Raw genomic sequence first — 9875 nt, forward strand, 5'->3', positions numbered from 1 at the left:
TAGAATGAAGTTGACCCTTGCACTTTTTTAAGACAAGTTTTGCATAGTGCCATCATCATTTTGCAAGTAATTAGCAAGAATTACCATGTCTATACTCCTGAAATTTGCATGTAAAAACTATACTTTCACAGTTATACCTAATACTAGCTTTCTTTAAAAATAATTTAATATAATAGGTGGAATTTATTTATATTTTAGGAATGGGGGAAAAATAATTTTACTTTAATTCAACTAAATTGTATAGTACCTAATAATAATGTTTGTTGTTACTCACCTTTTCGTTCATATGTGTGAACAAACGATTAATAAACTGCATAATATGAATAGGCCTACATTGTACTCATACTTGCGAAGACACTGTCTTGTGCGTATATAATATGTCAGTTAATATTAAAAATAAATTACTCATTGACTTTGAAAAAAACAGCTTTCCAAGTCCCAGATAAAGTTTTTGAAAATGTGCTATTAATAGCTGGCTGATTTCATTTAGGCCAATCATTATGATAAAAATTGAGTACAAAATAATTTACATATAGAGTATTAGATCGTAACTCAAGGTAGTGGAAACGTTGGTAAGAATATATGGATCGGTTGGGTTGTAGTATCATGAATCACCCGGTGCAACAGAAACAAAAAAAGTGGTATTTGAATGTTCAATAATTCCATGCTAATTTCGTACTAAATATCGATCAAACAAAATATTTAAAATTTAATTAAATCGCTGAGAATATTTAGATAGCATTTCGGTGTCTATAAATTACAAAAATCGGATAGCTACGTTAAGTTGGCGGTCCGAAAAGAAAATTGAATTTTCTTGGAAACGTTTTGGTTAAATCTTACAAATAGTTTGATGTCAATATTATAAACCGTGTGTAAAGATAGTTTAGTAATTTGACACTAATTTGAAATATAAATGTAATAACCAGTAAGTGACCTTGTCATTATGTTTATATATTTTAATTTTTTAGTTTTTGTACAAGTAAAATACTGCAAGTTGTGAGTGCTTTCAGAACTATAGTAAAAATATAATAATATTTTTTGAGCTTATTTGGGAGGATTAACTCCTCATTTAACCCTAAACTCAACATTCTGTGTGTATGTACTTATTACTATGTGCACCATGCGAGTAGACATATTAAATATATGAGTTTGACTTGTCTGGTATTCCTTCAACAGTAATACCTTTATTTTACGAATAAGTAAGTAAATATAAACATTATTATTATACAACTTAATAGAATTAAAGATCCATTCTGAAATGTTATAAGGTTTATTTCAAACACCCCAAAATTGCAATTATATTTTACCTAGTACATTAAATTAATTTAAAAGTAAGCTAGTTATAAGTATAACTGTAGAAGTATATACATTTTTATATCAAACTTTGTAATTAAACAAAATCAAATACTTAAGTTATATTTATATTTTAAATGAAATGAAAAAAAAATAGATAACTTTATCAATTTCAATTTAAAAATAATAAATTAACTGATATTTAATTAAGAAGAAAATCAGTAATTAAAAGGCATACAAAATTAATAAATTGAAAAATTGTAAGGACAGTTAAATATATATGAATTAATATTTAATTAAGGAAAAATATTAGAAATTTTCTATTATTGTATTATCCTTGGATATAACTCGAACTTTTTGGCCGGTTCCTTCAAGTTCGAGTTTACCAAGTCCGACTAACCAACTTGTAATTATTATTATTGAACTCTAATAATAGTCGTATACGACATGTTACGTATTTCTGTTACTTAACATATCTTACATACCTACACTCTACAGCTATAAATAAATGTGAAAATCAACATCTCTAGAGTAGCTAACACTGAAATAATTTTCATTTTGATCAAAACCAGAATAATAATTTAAGATTTATTAGCTATTTTTGAGTAAAAGTCTTTGTAAGTTTATTGTACTTAGTGTTCATTATTTTATTGTGATAATTCGATCAGTCTAACACAAGTTGCTGTGTTATACGCGTTGGTATACTTAATATTTTATTATATCATTAAATGAATAAAAATATATAATCTTATTTTTTTTTGTGCTTAAGGTAAGTTTAAAAAAGCTAAAAAGTCCCCTAAACACGAATGAAAAATGTATGAAATAACGTAAGTATTGTTTATTAGTATTATTTGCTATTCGAATAATTGAATATCAATAAATACATTTGTGAATGTCTTGATATATGAAAATATTTAGAAATCCTACGTTAACAACCTAGCACAGAAAATAGCTTATTATCTAAAAGCTAATAGTAATGAAATTACTGAAAACACAAAATATATTACTGAGCAAGATTATAAAACTACACAACAAAATATTCCGTAAAATAAAACGTTCAGTACATATTATTAGGTAGATTTGTATTAAAATTTGTTTTGCATTACAAGTTACAACTTACTACAAATTACGACTGCCGGCTTTGGGTTGCGTTCTGCGCAATTCCGTAATCGGTTTTCCGGGAAATTGTTAGTGTAAAAATAGATTTTCGAGAATACCCCAATACCCCATACTACACTTAAGTTATTAAGCATTTTAAATTTCCACCTAAAAATCCACAATGGTATAAAGGTATTATTAAAATGCATTATAAAAAAAAACAATAGTATTTACATAGTACCTTAGGTAGATATACGTATTTTATATTATTGTAAATTATAATTATAGATAGCTAAACGCAAAGAATTTTCTACTTTCATAAAACTACTGTGCTATCCCTATGTTCTAACAGTAGCTATATTCTAATACTATTCGCTATAATATGTTTTATGTATAGAGCAATCGATAGTAAAATTGTTATAAGTTTCAAATTAATTAATAAAAATAATGATTTATTAGGCGGATTTATGTCGTACTGCAGTATATTTCCGCCACTTATAGTTTAGATATATTTTGATGGTCAAATGCCAACAAATCAGAAATTATGAGTTATGGAATGTACATTTAAATTTACTTTAATATGGTCGACTAGTTTTGTAAATGGTTATATTTTGTAGTTGTGACAATATATTGTGGGGTGAGCGTTTGTTTAACATAATATAATGTCTAGGCCCTTGGGGTAATCAGCCACTAGGACATTGCTATATGGACAAACGGTGTAATGTAATGGGGTCAATTGTGAGTATACGTACTTAGTTTTTTTCATATTTTTTTATGATTATAATTATTAGAGGTACTAATAGTAGCTACTTGAATTATTTGAACTCAAATAATTGTCTATGTTGTGCCTGGAACAGAGATTCAAAGTGACAGAACATACTGAAGTACTTTGAGTTTTGACATCCTCTAATTAGTAATTATAAACAAAACATTGCTACCGAAAGAGACGATTCAATTGTGGTATATGACATTTATGTGCAGTAGATTAAACGTCAAACGATTAACCAGTGAGTTTCGAATTCAAATATAACTGATTATTTCGTTTTACGTTTTTATACTTTTAAAAGTGTTACAATCTATAATATCTATAATATTATATTGATACCACAATTTACAATATCGAAACATTTATTTTATTATATTGTAGGTACCTATATACTGTTAGCTTATACCTGTGACAAATTGTCAGTTGAATAATACCAGGATTTACATTGTTTTAAACTCCATTAAATGTAAGCTACATACATTTTTTACACAGCTAGTTAAGTGTTTTTTACCTTGTATCATTTTAGAGTTTGAGACAAAAAAATTTACAATATTATAATAACTATTTTATTTTATATAACCTGCACAAACATAAAATGTTCGTTTTTGTAAGCCAAAAAATCCCTGCGAGTCCCTTTTTAAAATGTAAAATTTTAAAATTGGCTTCGAGGTAAACATGAATTTTAGAACCATTTGGCTTTGAGTTGCTTACACACACATATGACACACACGTTGTCTTTTATTAGGATATAATATATCAATTATTATTTATTAATAAATTATTAAGTACCTATTTAAGTACATATATTTTATTATACCAATGCGCTGTATTATTATAAGCTTGCAGTAACTTGTAAGACAAATAACAATATTAGCAGTCGGTAGGTATTTAACATTCATAGTGAAATACTGAAATTCGTTTTGCATTTGATGGAATTTAGAGGATGCTACACCCGCATGTGTTGTCACTTGTCTCTGTCTTACGAATGTACAACTAGCAAAAACTGTTATGTGTGGGATACAACCACTCAGTCAGTAGTCCAAACAGAGGCATCAAAAGTTTACACAACCTATACAAGATAATATTTTCTGTGTCGTGGCGTTTTTATTTGTTTGATATCGTTAATAAGAAAAAAGTTACAATACCTACTTTTAAAAATCTGATATTTTTACGTTTTCCAAACTTTTTGATACATTGGCCTTATCAAAAATATAAAAACGATACGACACAGTTAAAATTCCTCTCTATTCTTGGTGAAAATTTGGTTTCCTAGGTATACCTTCAGCCTTTTCGAGTTTTTCTTCCTCGACACTATGTTTTACATTTTTAAGACGGAGCACGGAGACGTACACTCGGGTGTAGCTATAGGGTCCTCTTAATAATTAATCTGGAGAATAATTGGAAAATGTCGTAGTCGTTAATCATAATATATTATTATATAATACGACTGAAGCTAACCGTCGCCCAACACACACACAAGACACAAATCACAATATTAATTCTACATTAAACAGTGCTTGCGGGTAGGTACCATTGTTTGATATAAAATATTTGAATTAAATATAACACGAAAGCTTCGCGTGTAACTCGAATGCAACCCCCGCCCGATTCCCTTAAACTTGTCATCGTCCCACCTTCCCATATAGGTACTCGTTGTACGTATAGCCGCATAGGGGATGGGTTTGGCAGCGGATCGTTGCTACCCCGGTTTTGGTTTTGTTGTGCACGTGTTGTCAAGGAACTATTTTAATATATTAACTACGTCTAAAATATAATGCATAACGACCTCACAAAACTTGAAGAGTGTATTATATAATACATAATACGGACATTCCGGGTAGGTGGTACCATGGGTACCGCCGGTGGTGGACGCGAAAGACCTAAAATAAATGCGTCTTGAATTCGCGCGCACAATATATAAGCCCGCGGCGCGTGCTCGGTTTATACGTGTAGTGGTATTATATAGGTACCTACTCGTAATATATAATGCTAAACACGCCACGAGGGGAGAGAAAAAAATCGAATTTTTATTATTATTATCATATCGGCGTGGTGTTAGCGACACGCATTGCACCGTTTCATCGGGAGGGGGGGAAGGGTAGTTTTATATAATAATATACCTATACACGCGTATTCCGAGGTCAGCGAGCGAGCGTGTGCACACGCCGCGGGTACATCAATCATAATTTTATATCGTTTCATCGTCGTCAAAACCCGCGCACGACATGGCCGTTTTTTTTACAATATTATATTATCGTCGATCGTGTACGGTGTGGGGGGGGGGGGTCGAGTGGATGAGGCGCGCCAGAGCTTTTCGGCCGTCCGTCGAGCCGGGCGCGGGCGCGACCCGCCCATTGGGCCGCCGCCGGCCGTCCAATAAGCCGAAAGCTCGGCGTATCGATCCCCTCGTTGACCCCTCGCCGGACGAGCGGCATCCATGGCGCGCTCGAGGCGTCGTCGCCGTCGTCGTTGGCGGCTGCCGCTATCGCATATATCGCCGTCGTTTCGTCACGTAGGTATCATTCGCGCGCGCCTCTTCGCCGAATTCGGTTTCCGACCGGTAGTCCCGTCAGCGCGGCGCGACGTGCACGTCGCCGGACGCGCTCGTCCGTCCCCGCGGCGGCATCTGCATAGCCCATAAACGCGTATGTACATGTATGTATCACAGGCGCCCGCGTTTCGCCTCCACCGCCACCTGCAAGTCATCGGCCCGGGCGCACGCGCGATATAGTATTGTTATTGTCGTCGTACTATACCTATATACATCACACCGCACTGCCGCAGCTGTCGTCGACACACGACTCGCGACGAGCACCGTTCGTCGCACACCTGTACACAATATTAATGACGATAATAATATTAAATAGTACAATAGTAATGCCATCGGTTTCCCCGTCCGAAACGTTTAAATCGAACGGGTTTTTTTTTCAATTCACGTCCAAGTAATGTAATTATTTATCATCGCAATTACCCATAACCACAGCCACGGACGTCCGTTACGGTTTTAGGCCGCGTTCAAGTGCACACGAGGTGAGTACCTATAAGCAAAATAATATATGCCTAAGTCATAAATAATAATAATGTAATATAATGTGAAACGAAATCGTATGGTGGTCGTAAGATCAGTGCCGTGCGACAGTCGTATATTCTATAATATTATAATATAATATACGGAAGGCACGCCGCTGTAAAATTATTCTGTTAACATCATAATATTATAATATTGGGTAAACAATATTATTATGTTGTATTCAGTCGTCTGCAAACTCGTTATTTAGCCGTATGATTATAATAATTATTATTATTCTAGCTATAGTTTGTATATGTGTTGTTTTCACGTGGAATATTGCATATCATTACGTTGTGTGCATTGTTTTATCGCGGTGCGCGCGCTTCGGCCGCATACCGTACCTGATGTGTATCGTTGCAATATTATAATATTCGTTTCAGTGTGTTATCTTTTAGAGTTGTTATTACGCGTTGAAGCACGTCTAACCGACCGTACGACGGCGATCGGTGTGAACGTTTTTTGATTCACGCGCGTATATTATATTACAGTCGAACGCGTCGTCAGCGGTATAGGACGTTTGGTGAGCGAGTGCAATAGGTATTTTTACAATCATTGTACGTGTGGAAGACGTATATAAAAAATCAAATCCAATGGGTGGGGAAACCCGCAACGTACACCACCGGTGGGGTGGCGAATGATAGAGAAGGGAAGGGGCATATAATCTTTGGTGCGAGACGGCCACTATATATTACTTATAGGTACCTATTACGTGTATATTGTATATAATAATAATGTATAATTCTGTTTTTTATATACATTTTAACATAGGTATACCTATGTATCCCCTGCAAGAAAGTGGTTTCAATCAATTCCGTATAATATATAGGTATATCTGAGAGTATATCGTATTTATTAGCAATTTTAGGTAGGTACCTATATTTTGTATATATATATACATAGAGATTTGGTTTAATAATTCCAAACGAATCGCTATTCAGTGTACCTATATAATATCAGATATATTGGTACAATATTACTATACAGGAGGAAAACATATATTATTGTAGACTGCGGCCGATTAGTTTCCGCGTGTTAGCGGGATTTTGTGGTGTGTATTGTACCGTACAGGACGCAAGAAAAATATTAGGAAAAAAAGCGGAGGCCTAAAAAAAATAAAACAAAAATTAACATCTAAAACGAACCGAGTATGAAAAGGAAACACGAATTAGGTACGTGCGGTCTCGCGGGGCCCTGATTACCCGAAGCAGAACAGATAATCGCGATTATACATCATGTTGCACACGTATCTATATACCTATGAATGATATGTCGGTGGGCAAGCAGAACCGTTAGAGGTCATTTAATGAAACTTTACGGGTTGAAGAGCAGCGGGTTCGGGCCAATACTTGCGTGAAAAACACTAAAAAGACACGGATGGAGAGTTGTAGGATATAGGCTGTTTTTTATGAACAACGCATAATCTTGAAAAGAAATAATGAAAAACATTAAGCAAATTAACAAACGCCCGAGTATACTAATATTATATTAGGATAGCTAGGTATACAGTGAGCATTATTCGCTGTGTTGTAGAGTTATAAGTAACGTGTATTTTATGAACAAACTCGGAAAACTACTAGAACTATACATCTTAGTATACATTCAACACATACCAAGCAGTTTAAAGTATTTTACAAATGTCCAATAGTGTATAGTGTATACAAACATGCGTATAAAATAGGTGCATAATAGGGCAGCAAAGTCGAAAGAAAACCTAAAAAAATACAAATTCACCGGTAAAGTAGCCCTAGAAAAATACTCACTGAAAAAAAAGTCTATGCAAGGGTTGCATATAATTGTACTGTAATATAATATTTTGTTATGTTATTGGGTACTTAGTCACTTAGTACTTTTATAGTTTTACATGTATTGTATATCCATACAATTGTAAAAAAAAACCAACTTGTAGGTACCTAGTTATAGGTTAACTTTCAATTAACTGTATTTTTTACCCAACGACTGATAACGATTTTGACCGATTTGGGCCAAATTAAATATAATTTTTACTTTATTTATATTATTTGGTTGTTAGGTACCTACTCTCTTTTATCTAAACCAACTTTTATTACACAAGATTAAACCTAAACAACTGAAAAGAAACAAAATAAGAGCACAAAGGAAACTTAAAGCTCTAATAATTTAAATTTTGAAGCCATATAATATGTTCGATGAAATGGAGGATTATTGTTATGTTTTCCTAAGTATGCATATAATTTATACATTTTTTCTGAGGTTTTCTTTTATCGAGCTTTTATTTCCGCGATCCAGGCCACCATAATATAATTATTACTTATAATTTCAATAATTTAATTCAATATGCCAAACTAATAATGGTCTAAATCTAAACTGGTTGTGATGTAATATAGGGGGTGGGGTCATATATTATTATTAGATAAAGAAACCAGATGTCTCCCGAATTCGAATTATTATACAGAATTTATTGTTTGACATTAATATTTTCTATTTCTGTTAGTTTTCATCTAAAATCTTCGACTACAGTTTGGTTTTACTTTTCCACGAAGTTCACTTCTCAGCTCTCAAGTCTTGCACTATGATAATATTATTTTGACTTGATTAAGTTTTATTTATAGGTATTTGAAGCAATCCAAAAAATAATTAAATAGTTTACCTTGTTTACACTTAATGGTACATTAGCAGTGGCTCCAATACAGTAATAACATTTTGAAGTATTGCAAGTGCTTAATATTTTTATAAATTTCACATCCAATAACTAAGGCTTGCTGAAAACAAAAATCAACGTGGAATGCTTCCCGAAGTCTAGTCATAAAAATATTTACGTAACAATAATTATCAACTTATCTATCAAAATATCTATTTGTAATACTGCAATTTATTATTCTGTTTATAAAATTACAAAATGTCAAATATAATTACCAAGAAATTAATAAATGATAAAAGTGTCATTGATTGCTCATGCAATTTGTTTTCTTCTGAAAAATGTAGGTTGAAATTATCAAGAATTCTATGTAGGTACTTGCACATTCATGGAAAAATCGTTGGTATCTTGTGGAATTTTTTCTATGTATATTAGGTAATAATCAAATCGTTTATTGGCTTATTAAATATTTTATTTAGTGTAATATAGTACTAATGTAGCATTATTTACAAGATAAAACTATATCATTTTCAGAACATGGTTTTATAAATCATTATTATTCCCAAATAGGAAAATGGACAGTCTGAAACAATCGTAGTATAAGTAGAAATTTAATATATGAATAACTAATAAGTAATAACTACTAGTTTCTTTGGAACGTATTTTTAATCGTTGGATTATAAATAATCATTAGTGCGAATAAATTTTAAATTGATATAGTTCACAATTTCACATACAGTAAACTGTAGTAGACCATTCTACGGACTCACATACATGATGAACATGACAAATGTTAAATATCTACTCAGTCTATGACTGCTAAAAAATATTCTTTTACTCAAAAGTTATTCCAATAATAAGTAGCGTTACTTGTAGTTGGTATGTCACAAGCTTACTCCGACTTTAATTAGAAAAAACTTATTGGATTTATAAAATTGAATAGGTATCATATTTTTTTTTTATTATTAATGAGATTTTAACATATAATTATAATATCTCTACAATTATATACAAGTATCTTAAATAATACAAAT

General features: G+C 32.3%; 1 long non-coding RNA gene across 1 annotated transcript in view; it reads left to right on the forward strand.

Moving 5' to 3' along the window:
* The first annotated feature begins 5699 nt into the window (after positions 1 to 5699).
* LOC111041456 overlaps positions 5700 to 9875 on the forward strand; it is an 82335-nt gene continuing 78159 nt past the window's right edge. Inside the window, exon 1 of the long non-coding RNA XR_002605328.1 lies at positions 5700 to 6187. This is a non-coding gene — a long non-coding RNA (uncharacterized LOC111041456). The remainder of the gene's footprint in view (positions 6188 to 9875) is intronic.

Source organism: Myzus persicae, unplaced genomic scaffold (assembly GCF_001856785.1).
Source record: "Myzus persicae strain clone G006 unplaced genomic scaffold, MPER_G0061.0, whole genome shotgun sequence".
Lineage (NCBI taxonomy): Eukaryota > Metazoa > Arthropoda > Insecta > Hemiptera > Aphididae > Myzus > Myzus persicae.